Source organism: Alligator sinensis, unplaced genomic scaffold (assembly GCF_000455745.1).
Source record: "Alligator sinensis unplaced genomic scaffold, ASM45574v1 scaffold282_2, whole genome shotgun sequence".
NCBI classification, from domain to species: Eukaryota; Metazoa; Chordata; order Crocodylia; family Alligatoridae; genus Alligator; species Alligator sinensis.
In genome coordinates this window covers 3,116,208-3,128,534 of record NW_005841879.1, presented here as the reverse complement: position 1 = coordinate 3,128,534, position 12,327 = coordinate 3,116,208, and the positions used below count along the sequence as shown (strand labels likewise).

The following is a 12,327-nucleotide window of genomic DNA, read 5'->3' as shown; positions in this document are numbered from 1 at the left end:
CGCCAAACAGCCTCTTGCCCACTCCCTGCCAACGGTTCCCCCTCCCCCACCCACTCCAAGGAATCCTTGAGGGAACCCCAACCAGCCCTTGAGGGGAAAACTTGGCAAATCGGGCCTGGTCTGAGAGGAACCAGAGGCGTGCCGGCCGGGGACTCGGATGTCAGGCAGGTTGCGACGTCGGTGTCAAGTCCGTGATTTTCTTATTGTATCCAGTCGGTGGATGACGTGAAGTTCATCGGCTCGCCCACGAAAGGTGTTTTGTAAGCTCCCTTCGAGGATTGGGAGTGAGAGCGCGGAGAGGGAGCGATCGTCCCACGAGAAGCGGGCACCCGCAGGCAGTTGGGTCGAGGTGTCGTTCAAGGATTTCCGGTGCGCGGCTGTTGTTTGGTTTCTCCAACGTATTTTCCCTTCGGGGTGCTTGTTGCAGGCAGCCCCGCTTAACGCTGTTTGGCTTAGCGCTATTTCGCTACCATGCTCATTTGAAATTGATACCTGATTTCACTGAGTGCTCAGCGGGTTTCGTTATAACGCTCGCGGTCACCATCTTGGGTCATCAAAAACAATAGCGGTCACCATCTTGGGTCGTCAGATACTTTCGGTGTCGTTTAACGCTCGTTTCACTTAACGCTCAGTTTTTCGGGAACCAGTTAAGAGCGCTAAGCAGGGGTTGCCTGTATAACACTTCCTTGTGTAAGTGCAGGAATAGCGGTGGTTTTGTTGTGGGGTGTAGTTATAGTGGGGTGGGGGTGGAGATGTGTTGGCAGGTTTTGCATTTCTTATCCTGGCGTGGTCTGGATCCATTTATCGATGTGGTTTTGGGTCATAGGGAGTTTGCTTCTGGTGATGAGGTTAGCAAGGTTCGGTGCTTGTTTGAAGGCTAGGATGGGTGGCTCTGGAAAGATCTCTTTGGGTCTTCTTCTAGCATGGGTTGCAGTGGTTTGAGGATTTTCCATGTAGGTTCCAGGGAAAGGCCATATGTCATGACTAATAGTGTACGATTTGTGGGGATTTTCTTTTTATACTGCAGTAAATCTTCACGTGGTATCTGGGTGGCTCTTTGAAAGGTGCGATCTACTAAGGGGGAGTATACCTCCCTGGCTCACGCTTGCAGGGAATCAGTTAGGAAGGCCAAAGCAAGCTTAGGACTTAGGCTGCTGACAAAAAATAAGGATAACAAAAAGTCCTTCAGGGATATAGGGAGTAAATGAAGACACAGGATAACATGGGGCCCATACGGGACAAACTAAGGCAATTGGTTTGTCATTAACAGATGCATGACAAACAGGTTCAGGGAGGTGATGCTTCCCCTCTATGTAGCACTGGTCAGACCGCAGTTGCAGTACTACATCCAGTTTTGGGCACCGCACTTCAAGAGGGATGTGGAGAATCTCGAGAGGGTTCAAAGGAGGCCACTCATGGTCAAAGGCCTGCAGGCAAGGCCCTATGAGGAGAGACTGAGGGACCTAGATCTCTTCAGCCTTCACAAGAGAAGGCTGAGAGGTGATCTTGTGGCTGCCTATAAATTCATCAGGGGAGGGCAGCAGGGAATAGGAGATGCTCTATTTACTAGGGCACCCCCTGGAGTAACTAGGAACAATGGCCACAAATTGATGAAGATCAGATTAAGGTTGGACATGAGAAAGAACTTCACAGTAAGGGTTGCCAGAATCTGGAATGGGCTTCCAAGGGAGGTGGTGCTCTCCCCTACCTTGGGGATCTTCAAGAGGAGACTGGACAAGCACCTGGCTGGGGTCATCTGACCCCAGTGTTCTTTCCTGCCCAGGGCAGGGGGTCGGACTCGATGACCTGCTGTGGTCTCTTCTGACCCTAACATCTATGAATCTCTCTCTCTGGAGGAGTGTCCTTGGTGAGAGCACAGGTAGCTGAGCAGTCAGTGATCAACCCAGAGGTTGGAAAGGATTCACCCAAACCACTGGCGAATAGCACGTGGGCTTGAGGAACAGAAGGATCAGCACATGAGCAACTCATTAAACAGAAAGAAAGAGATTAACTTCATAGCACTCCTTTTGTATACCATCAGATATCAACTGCCAAGTCTAGGAGCCACTGTCTAGGAGGGATTATTGCTCAATGTGTGGACATCATCTACCCCGTTTGGATATTTGTGAAGTTTGCAGCTTTCTATTAAGCACTGTGCTGGTTGTTGGACACCACAGTCACACAGGGGCTGTCCAAGATGTGACGTGTCCTGATGCCTCCATATCCAGATCTCTGTTCAGCTTGAACCATGCTTCTCCGTCAAGCTCATGCCCGATGGAGGATTTGTTTGCTGTTGGTGTACAACATGGTGGGAATGGGTCTGACCTTTCCCAGCAGTCGATCCGCTCCATTGCTGCCCATAGGTTTGGTTCAGCATCCCCAGTCTCTTCCAAAAGCTTATGGGCTTCATGTACAAATGGTTTATGGCTTTTAAGCCTCCATCTGTTTGGGTGTTCAGTTGATGGAGCAGGTGATTTTTGTCATCTCTTGCCTCTCTTGCCAGTAATAATGTTAGGGTCTGTCTTTTTATATCACTTGGTCTAATGCCCGAGAGTACAGGGAGTACATCTGTGCATGTGTAAGATGTGAAGCCTGTACAAGTCTCAGCACACTGTTAAGTATAGTCAAGCTTTTTAGTGTGAAAACTTCTGGACTATACAGGACTACAATATTCTGCTGGGGCATATACCATGGCAAGTGCAGTGGTGCTGTGGTGCTGATCATTTTGAAGTTGGCACCCCATGTTGTGCTGGCTTAAACAACTTCAAGCAGCTAATCATGCAGTGACTTTACTGCTGACCTGAATGTGATGTTTATAGGGAAGGAAGTGACCTAATGCAGTGGTTCTCAACCTTTTTTGTACCAGGATCCATTTGTAAACATCAATGGCCAGTCCTGACCCAAGGCCCCTCACTCCCGACCTGCTGCCTCCCACCCCCTTCCCTCCAATATATAGGGCAGGGGGTGGGTGTGTGGGGTGGGAATGGGGGGCCCCAGCAGTCCCTTGCAGGCTGGAACTCGGCCAGCCCACAGGGAAAAAGCCACAGTTCCCATGTTTTTCTCCTTTAAAGGAAAATCCAGTTTTTAAAGTTTGTTCATGACCCTTCCATATATTCTTGAAACCCGCTTTTGGGTCATGAGCCATGGGTTGAGAAATGCTTGTCTAATGCGACTCCTAGGTACACTGGAGCATACTCATGGGGAAGGATGTGGTTGCCTACTCAGGCAGTATTCAGTGTGCTTATGGCTCAACAAGTGTCCAGGTGGAAGAATGAAGATACTGATTTATTGATGCTCAACTTTAAGTGCCACTTGTGAAGATCAGCAATGAGTTCCATGTCAGTAATCAGCATCCTTTCCAGTTCTGCCATGTCTATTCCTTAGGCTACTATGACGATATCATCAGCGTACACATTTCGTTGTGTTCGGGAAGTCTGAGGTATATAGATTGAAAAGTATTGGTGCTAGCACTGACGCTTGGGAGTCAGAGTTAATACTCTGCTTTTTTCTCCTTGGCTGGTAATGAGTTTGAATGATCTGCTAGAGATCATGTTCATGACAAAAGCACATAGCTTGCAGTTAGGTATCACAGAGTGAAATTTAGAGTTGAAACCTTGATGCCATACAGTGTCACAGACAGGTGTGAGGTCGATAAAGACTGTGCCTGTTTTCTGCCTCATTGCAAAACTGTTTTCTATGACATGTAAGTAATGTAACTTGGTCAGTGAGTACACTGCTTTTTTTCCAAAAGCCAGTTTGTTCTTTTAGGAGCTGGGGATCAATGATGTTCTCTAGTCTATAAAAGATTATGCACTCCATGAGCTTATATGTAACAGTAATGAGATGGGTTGGTAGCTCTTTGGATCCTCTGGTGGTTTATTGGGTTTTGGGATAGCAATGTCTGTTTTTCTCCAGATTTTGTGAAGTCTGTTACTTTCTAGACATTCATACATTACTTCAGTTTTCATAAGTCTGTTTTCTAACGAATAGTTCCACCAGTGCCAACCCTGTTGCAGTTTTATCAGGCATTCCCAGATGGAGCTAGCACAGAGAGTTTCACTAATGTGGTTTAACCCACTTCACCAGCAGCTGGACCTTGGAGAATGCTCGTTTTCAGATGTAGTGCAATTCTTTTTAGTAGGCAACAGTCAATCCTCAGGATCATGGTGTACACATCTAGTCAGATGCCTGATGAATCCATTTGTGGCTGACAAGCCCAATTTGAGAGCGACACAGCTTGTTACAAGTTTCACAGATCCGTATGTTGTCTGAGTTGGAGTCCAAGTTTACAGCATGCTGCTTTCTTCTTTCGCGTTTTCCTTCTGTCCTCTGGATCAAAGCCACTTCATGTTGAGCTGCACCAAGTGCCAGATGTTCCCTCCAGATCAGATGGGATTCTGCGTGCTTCTCCCAGCTTTCTATATTGATGTTGATCAACTTCTATAATTTTTCTACACGCTGTGTAATTCTTTTTAAAGGCGATGTAACCAGTATCTTCAGTAAATGTTTACTCTACCTTACTTTCTGACTGAATCATTCATTGGAAATGGGCATTGTCCCCAGGAAATACTCAGACATGCAAACAGAGCCATTACATGATATAAAAACATTACACACATACAAAACAATGCACCATTGATCAATCAAATAGGTAATTACCCCAGGCAACATCATGTCACAGGTCAATAAATGCTATTGTGGACGGCTCCCAGGAAAAGAGAAGTTAGCTTAATTCCTCCCTATTAAAGGATGCTTTTTGGGACAGGAAGTGCCCAATAACTTACCATTTTTACCCCCGGACAAGGTGTTACTGCTACTGGAACTAGTCAGTATACATGGCCAAATATCCATACTATGAATCCAGATTCACACTAGCTCACTTCCACATACTCCTTTGAAGTTACCCTGGAGATGTGTTTGTCCCAGTGAGCTCTAATTAAATTAAAATTGAATTACAATGACACTTAGGAGGTGCCCCTGAATTCCTTTGTCACCAACTGGTATTTAAATTTATGGCACTTTATTAGGCAGTATATCACGATGGCATTTTAATTTATTAACTAACATGAAAAGTGATATGGAAGCATAAGACAGTAATTCCAAATAGGCTAGTGTGATGTACTAATAAAGTATTTTAAAATATATTTGACCATCTGCAAATATTTAAAAATAGTATTATTTATTACTGTCATCCCATTCTTTATTATATCATTAAAATTAAAATATATAACATGCACACATTACAAATTATTATTTATTATAAAACAGCTTTATTCACTCAGACCCTATTAGGCAAGGCATCACATTGTCTTTTAACAAGGAGATGACCTATTTTCACTGCTTATTTCAAAGCAAATGCAGATTGCATTCAAGTTGTTTTTTCCCCAAATGTTAGCACTTTTAAAAGGTTCGCAGCCATGGTGTTTGCAGTCTATCTAGATTCCTGACCTGGCCCTTCTCCTGGTAGAATCTAAGGACCTGTAATGTATTCATCTATGTCAGTGTTTCTCAACCTGTGGGTTACAAAAGTGGGTCACAAGAATATATGTAAGGGTTGTGAACAAACTTAAAAAAATGGATCAACAAACTTTAAACATGGATTCTGTGTTAAAGGAGAAAAATGGGAAACTCTGTTTTTTTTACTTGCAGGCTGTCAGAGTTCCAGTCTGTCCAGGGCTGCTTAAAAAAAAAAAAGGTTGAGAATCACTGATCTGTGTCACACCCTGGGAGGTTTTATTCTATTTTTCAGCAGAACAGAGAGACTACATGACTTAGGATATCTACAGCAGAGCAGAAATGGAACCCAGATCTTCAGAGTCTCCGATCAGGTTCTTAACTACAAGGCCACCTCTCTTTTCCTAGTTGTATACCAAGCAATGGCAATACAAGCTTCTCCTATGCTGCCCTGTCAAAGCCTGTTCATAAAGAGATCATCTCTCTGCATAAGTGGGTTTTAAAACAGTCTTAAAGTCCATGAAAGTCACAATCCTACAAGGTGCTTAGCAGCTGCTCAAAGGGGATGACTGTCCACAAACCACACTGAAGTCAACAGTATTTGGATGTTCCACATCTAACAAAACCTGCCCTTGGTATATACTAAACAATGGATTTAGATAATCAAACTAAAAACCAGGTCCTTCAAGGAGCTGAGCTCTTCCTGTGATGTGCTGAGCACTCTTAACTCCCCTGGAACCTTTCTTCCAATGTGAGCTGGATCTTGAGCTACACTTGATGGTCTACTTATCCCATTACCAGTTTGAGTCATCTAGTAGCATTCACATTTCAAATTAACCTGAAGCATTTGTTCCCATTATGGGTCTCTGATTCACTCTGTGATGTACTCAGGTTGCGGCTGTGCAAGATGTTGCCCAGAGTTACCGCACTGGCAGAAGATGTAACTGGGTGTGAGAGTGGGGTACTCAGGATACCTAGACAGAATTAACATGATCTTTCAAAATGCTGATAATTATATAACTCTTCCTATTCCTCTCAGAAGAATAGGGAGAACAGAGGCTGCAAATATGCAAACAGAAGATTTGTATCCTCAGTGTGACTGTTCATTTTAACATACAAATCATTTTATGAGACATCTGGTTTTAGGATCACATTCTCCACTGCCTTGCACACTGTGTAGTCTCTTAGAACAGTATGACCTGAGTGCAGAATAGCTACACAGCATTCAAAGCAGTGCATATTGGAGCCCTGACTCTTATACCCCACCAATTTTACTCCACTGACTGCTCCTCCTGACTGGGAAAAGAACTGCGTATTGAGTAAAGTTATTGTGTTATACTGTGTGGATAGAAACTGAAATGCCATATTCAACTAACCATGACCTCTGGTTTCAATTACATTTAAAATAAATATTTTAATGCAAAAAAATTATCTTAAATATATAAAAAACTACATGTAAGTGTATATACAATAATTCAGGATGTATGTCATTGTTCAGCTCTCCTATCATGCAGGACAGCCCTCATTTAAGCATCCTATTGTACAGACCAGATGTTAATGTTTCCAAAGTTTAAAGATAAGATCAAGTTTTTGTTTTCCTAGTGGTACATGTTTTCCAGCTGGAACAAATTCTACGGCCTGAAAGTGTAGCTGATGAACTGCTCTACTCTGTGTAGTTACAAGTGACATAATAGAAGTGCTGAAGAAGTAGCTTTAGTTTCACAAAATAATAAAAGATTACATTAAGGTCCCAATTCAGGGAAGCACTTAAACATATGCTTGGTGTTAAACATATGTTTAGGTCTGGTTTACTTAAGTAGGACTTAAGCATATCAGCTCTTTGCTGAAAAAGAAGTTATTTGTGTGCTTAAAGATGCACATCCACTTACATACTCTGCTACATCCATATCTACTTGATCAAATAACCCTTCTTTTTCCCTCCAATGCAAAACTTTTTTTTCCATCTTATCTGGGCAAAGCACCAAAGAAATGGACCACACAGCCAGGACTTTCAGATTTGTAATTAAATGTTTTAACGTGTCCAATAATGGAATGCCATTTACATATTTAAAGTGAGAATCAAAGCCCCAGTCACTGGCTTGGAGGCGATATATTTGTGTTAGAGCATGACTGTGGTAGGCAAATGTGTCAAGGCTCTTTTCAACAGTCACTATGTTGCTTTCCCAACCTGAACATCCCACTCTAAAACCAATGCAACCTCTCCACAAGTAGATGTTGACCCTTAAAGATTGGTTTTCCTCCTCCGGTGAAGGAGAAATCAGTGAGATGGAGTCTGAGTATGTTCTAAGCATTGCTTGTTTTATTTACAGCCATGCACCAGCAGGCAGGCAACCCCTTTGTCTGGGGAAGTTGTTTAGCACCAGTTCCCAGGAGCCACTCTCCCTGTAGGCTAAGGGAAGAAGTTACACATAAACTGGTGTAAGGAAGGGATCGGAAACCAGTTCAAATCTATAACACAACAGAAGTTCAGTGCACATAAACCACTTTCAAAATGGACATAACTAGTTTAAGATCAAGCTGGATCAGACTTAACTGATTTAGGTGAAACCAATTTATTGATCTTCTGTCTCAGATCCCCTCCAGATTCAAGTTAACTCACAGTTCCCAAGCCTCCCAGGATGCTTTGCACCTCCCTTGCAAACCCTGTGTCTCAGGGTGGGCGGGTTAGTTTTAGCCCAAGCTGTCTGCTCCAGCTGAGCAGGAAGGTGTGTTTTAGCACCCCCCCCCACCCCCCCCAGCTTCTGGTCTGGATCACTCCAGGTATGCAGCTGCATTTCCAGAATCAAAAGTGAATGTCTGTTCACTCGCTTATCAGTTCAGTCTACGAAGCTTAGACTAACCCACGAAGATTGAATTGATTCAGCCTCGGGCTTTCTGATTGTCTGTACTTAGCCCTACTAGAGTTTGATCAAATTAGAGACCATACAGAGAACAAAATCTGCTGTTTGCCCAACCTCCTGTCTAAGACTCATCACCTCTGTGTAGAATTAACAGAGCAAACAGACACAACATCATCCCAAGACACTGCACAAGATCCCATTTGCTTGTGTATCATCCTGCTCCTAGGAGCTAAAAGACACAGCGGTGTTGGCCAAGGCTCTACTAGGACCATCAGTCTGTACATGCCACCCAGTCACCACTAGAAAAGGACAGAGCACTATACTGGAAGCTCTGGGTTACCTATTTCCACTGGCTGAGGAAGCTCACCTCACATTCCAGTGGTCTCATTCCCATGTTTAATACAGGAGAGGCTCAGGCTCATGCTTTTAGATTTAGAGGTTCCCAGCGCACTCCTCACTGCCAATAACCTATGCAGGGATTTTGCATTACGCTCACAGGCTGAGCACCTCAAAAACTATGGTGCACCCTAGCATTATCTCTGGATGGATCTGGGTGCAATATTTATTTATGAGACATTGTTATATTTTCCTGGCTGTAGAGTGAGAATGCAGATCAAGGAGCACTATGGCTGCAGTGATCACTGTCTAAAATATTTATTTGAAACACCACAAGCTTGTTCCCTCTCCTCACCAACAGTTCTGCCTGTTACTATCACAGTTCTGCAGCACTGGACTAGTGCCTGAGAAAGAGAGAAACCCCCTACAGATAAAAAACAAAATGTAACTTAGAGATCTCATCCCAGCGTTTGACACTGCACGGCTCACAAAAGCAGTTTTTGCCCTTTCCTACTGCCAGAACACTCCCAACATGCCCTGTGGGAAGGGGGCTCTTCAGGGGGAGGTGCACAACTTACAGAGCCAGTTCTGCAGCCAGCGGTGACAGCACTCTGCAAAAGCACTCTGCAGCTGTAGGAGCAAGAACTGTGCAAGCCCGGACTGGGCACAGGCTGTATGTTATCTTCCTGCAAAATGCAAATAGATGACATTGGGATGTTGACACACAGGCAGTTATAAGCATGTTGAATGAAGCCACCATCTTTGCAGGGAGGTCTTAGAGCCCACTTGCAAATCAATTTGGCTGCTTTATCATCTGGGTGTCCAACCTGAAGGCACCAGGGCTCCGATTTCCAGAGATGCCTGGCATTTGCTTCCCTTGGCTACAGCTGGAGTGGTGGGTGCTCAACATCTGTGAAAAAGGTTGCTCAGCTGAAAATAAAGAGTGATATAGTTTGCAAGAGTGCCAGTTAGACAAGCATAAGCGGAATGCCCTGCATTAACATAAGGTACAAATATACTGCGGTCTGAGGCAGGAGTGACCACTGCACAGGGCTGTTGTGAGCTTTATTCATGGGTGTGCGCTACCATTAGAACCAAGTTCAGAATTTCACAGCTGAGACTCACTTAAGGCTCACACTTGCTCAATAGAAGTTTCCCCTGTGTGTCTGAGTCCAGCTTTCAAGAATTATTAATGTGCTTATCTTGGGATAAATCTTGTCATTCTCAATTTTCATGTTTGTCATTGCTGCAGTCAGAGTATTACCTGGGGAAGAGATAGGAAGCACAAGAGTTGGCTTATTCTTGAATGCAGTGAACCTCTAAAATCAATTGGGCAACAACAATGGCTTTATGTGTCAGCCCAGGGGTGGGTGTGTGTGAGAGAGAGAGACAAGGTTCCTTGGGTGAATTTGATATCTTTTATTAGACCAACCCAAATAGTTGGAGAATAGTTATTGAGCAAGCTTTCGAGTTCAAAAACCCTTCGTCAGGCTAAGGAAGTTTCAGCAGTTGGTGTGTGCGCTTCCTGGATGGAATCCAGGATGAGAGAGAGCGACGCATGATGCCAGGGTTATATACATGCCACTGTGTGTCTGTGAGTGTGCATGTACATGTGCACCTGTATCATTTCTTTGCCTTCTGCTTGAACTTAAATTTGATATTGCGTTGTACAAAATATAAAGGGCCTAGCACTGTAAATTCCTGCCTGCTTCAGTTAAGTGCCAGCCCAGCAAACATTTACCAGGTCAAGGTTTCCTATTGGGCTGTAGCTGGTGCTGATTTTATGTGGGGAGATAGTGAGTGTGTACTGAATAACTCTCTCCTTTGACAGTGCTCCTCTGGGTCTCACTCCTACCTGTCAGTTAAATGCCTCCGCAACAGCATTTTCACCAAATAACCTCCCACTTCTTTCCTTGCTCGTTGTTTTGTAATCCCTGAACTTGCACCTCTTCTTCCTCCTCCCACATACTCTATCATGGCAAATAGGCCAGGTGCAGCCTCTGCATATGTCACCATCTCCGTTGTACTTCCACTGAGGTCCCATCCAGTCCTTTACTATCTCTCAGCTTGAATGCTGCCCCCACTTACCACCCCCTGCAAAAACTAGCATGTTGCTGCCTGTCTTATCTGCACACCGAAGCACAACCAAATCATCTCCTTCTCAAGGACCTTGAGCCTGGTTATTTCAGAATCTATCTCCTTTTGTGCTTTTAAAATCCTTCAGACCCACTGCCAGACTCAGAGATTAAGTTGCCTCTGCTCCCACCCCACCATTAAGTACTGGCCTCCTCTCTGCCTTTTGTTGCCTCTTGCTACTGCCGCTACCACAGTTCTCTCCTCCACAGGTCCTGCCTTTGAGAGCTGCTTTTTTGTACCACTGCCTCACTGACAGGCTTAGCATAGGCCTCTGGTCAAAACGCTCCAGAGAGACAACCCCTTCAAATGCACCAGCTCAGTGTATCATGTCAGCTTCCTTTAGAAATAAGATCAGGGTCTGTGCAGAGCTACCATGTGGCCCCATGAGGCAGCTCATCCCTGTTCCTTCTCTGTGATAGCTTTACCCATGTCACTTTGAGTAGCATGCTGAGACTGAAGGCCCCATTGATCCTTATACTAGCACGAGGGCTGAAAGAACACAGCATGGGCCTCCCTCTCCTGTGGCTGTTAGGAGGTCAATTCAGCCCTGGTCCAGACCCTTTTGACTTTGTCCCTTTGTGCTTTGTGGTAGCAAGGGCATAGGGAACATGGACACATCATCCCTTGCAAAATCCTGAAGGGTGGGGGCAGCCAATGGCAGGGGGGTTCCCCAGGAGGGGGGTTTAAAACCCTTTTGTGCCAACACAGACAATGCCAAGTGCACTTGGTATGAAGGCCAGTGGGTTTGTATGGGTGCCTTTGAAGCCAGAATCTGACCTGCAGAACCTTTCTGAAAGCTCTTCAAACTAGCTCATTTCAACCCTAAAGGAGACCCTAGACAGGTGACACAGCTGGCACTTACCTGTCGATTGCACCATCCATCTCTCCCAGGAAGGGGATCCTGTCTGTATGCAGCAGAGTCAAGTGTACACTGCCAATGTCACAGGAAGGTTGCACGAGCTGGTATCTGGATTCCAATGCACCTGGCAGTTGCACAAAGCTCTAAAAGGCTGAAATTTGATCTGAGTACAATGGGGAAGTCAATACTCCTCCTTTTGCAGAAGCATTTATGAATTACAACATACACTGCCCAGGCGGGGGAATAGTTTATGGTGCAAGCTTGATAAAATACAGTTACTCTAAAAGATACAGTGGCACTATTTTAAATTCTGTTCGCACAGACATGACACTAGAAATCCTTGACATCAGATGCTACAGACAACAGCTAAGGTATTTGCTATCAGCTTTCTAACAGTGGGGAAAAGCAAAGCAGAGAAGAAACAGCAAGCATCTGGCCCTTTCACTTACTAAATGAATCATTCCTTTTCAATTTAAGAGTGAATTTAGGGCTCCTGAAAGAGAAGAGCTGATAACATGGGATTAAACCAGGCAATCACTCTGCAAGTTTCCCCACACACAGCTCTGCTGAGGGCATCTCAGCCGCAGCCTGCAGTACCTTTCTGCTCTTGTCTAGAGCAGCAACAGGTGACTCTCAGGTAGGAGACCTACATGGGCGATATCCTTTGTTAGCCAAAGAAGG

The 12,327-nt window shown here is 44.6% G+C and overlaps 1 protein-coding gene across 1 annotated transcript in view; it reads right to left on the bottom strand.

The window, feature by feature from the left end:
* TEX2 (testis expressed 2) overlaps positions 1 to 9,245 on the bottom strand; it is a 113,178-nt gene extending 103,933 nt beyond the window's left edge. The window contains exon 1 of the mRNA XM_014527964.2: positions 9,230 to 9,245. The gene's annotated coding sequence lies outside the window, so the exon portion shown is untranslated. The remainder of the gene's footprint in view (positions 1 to 9,229) is intronic.
* Positions 9,246 to 12,327: the final 3,082 nt, after the last annotated feature.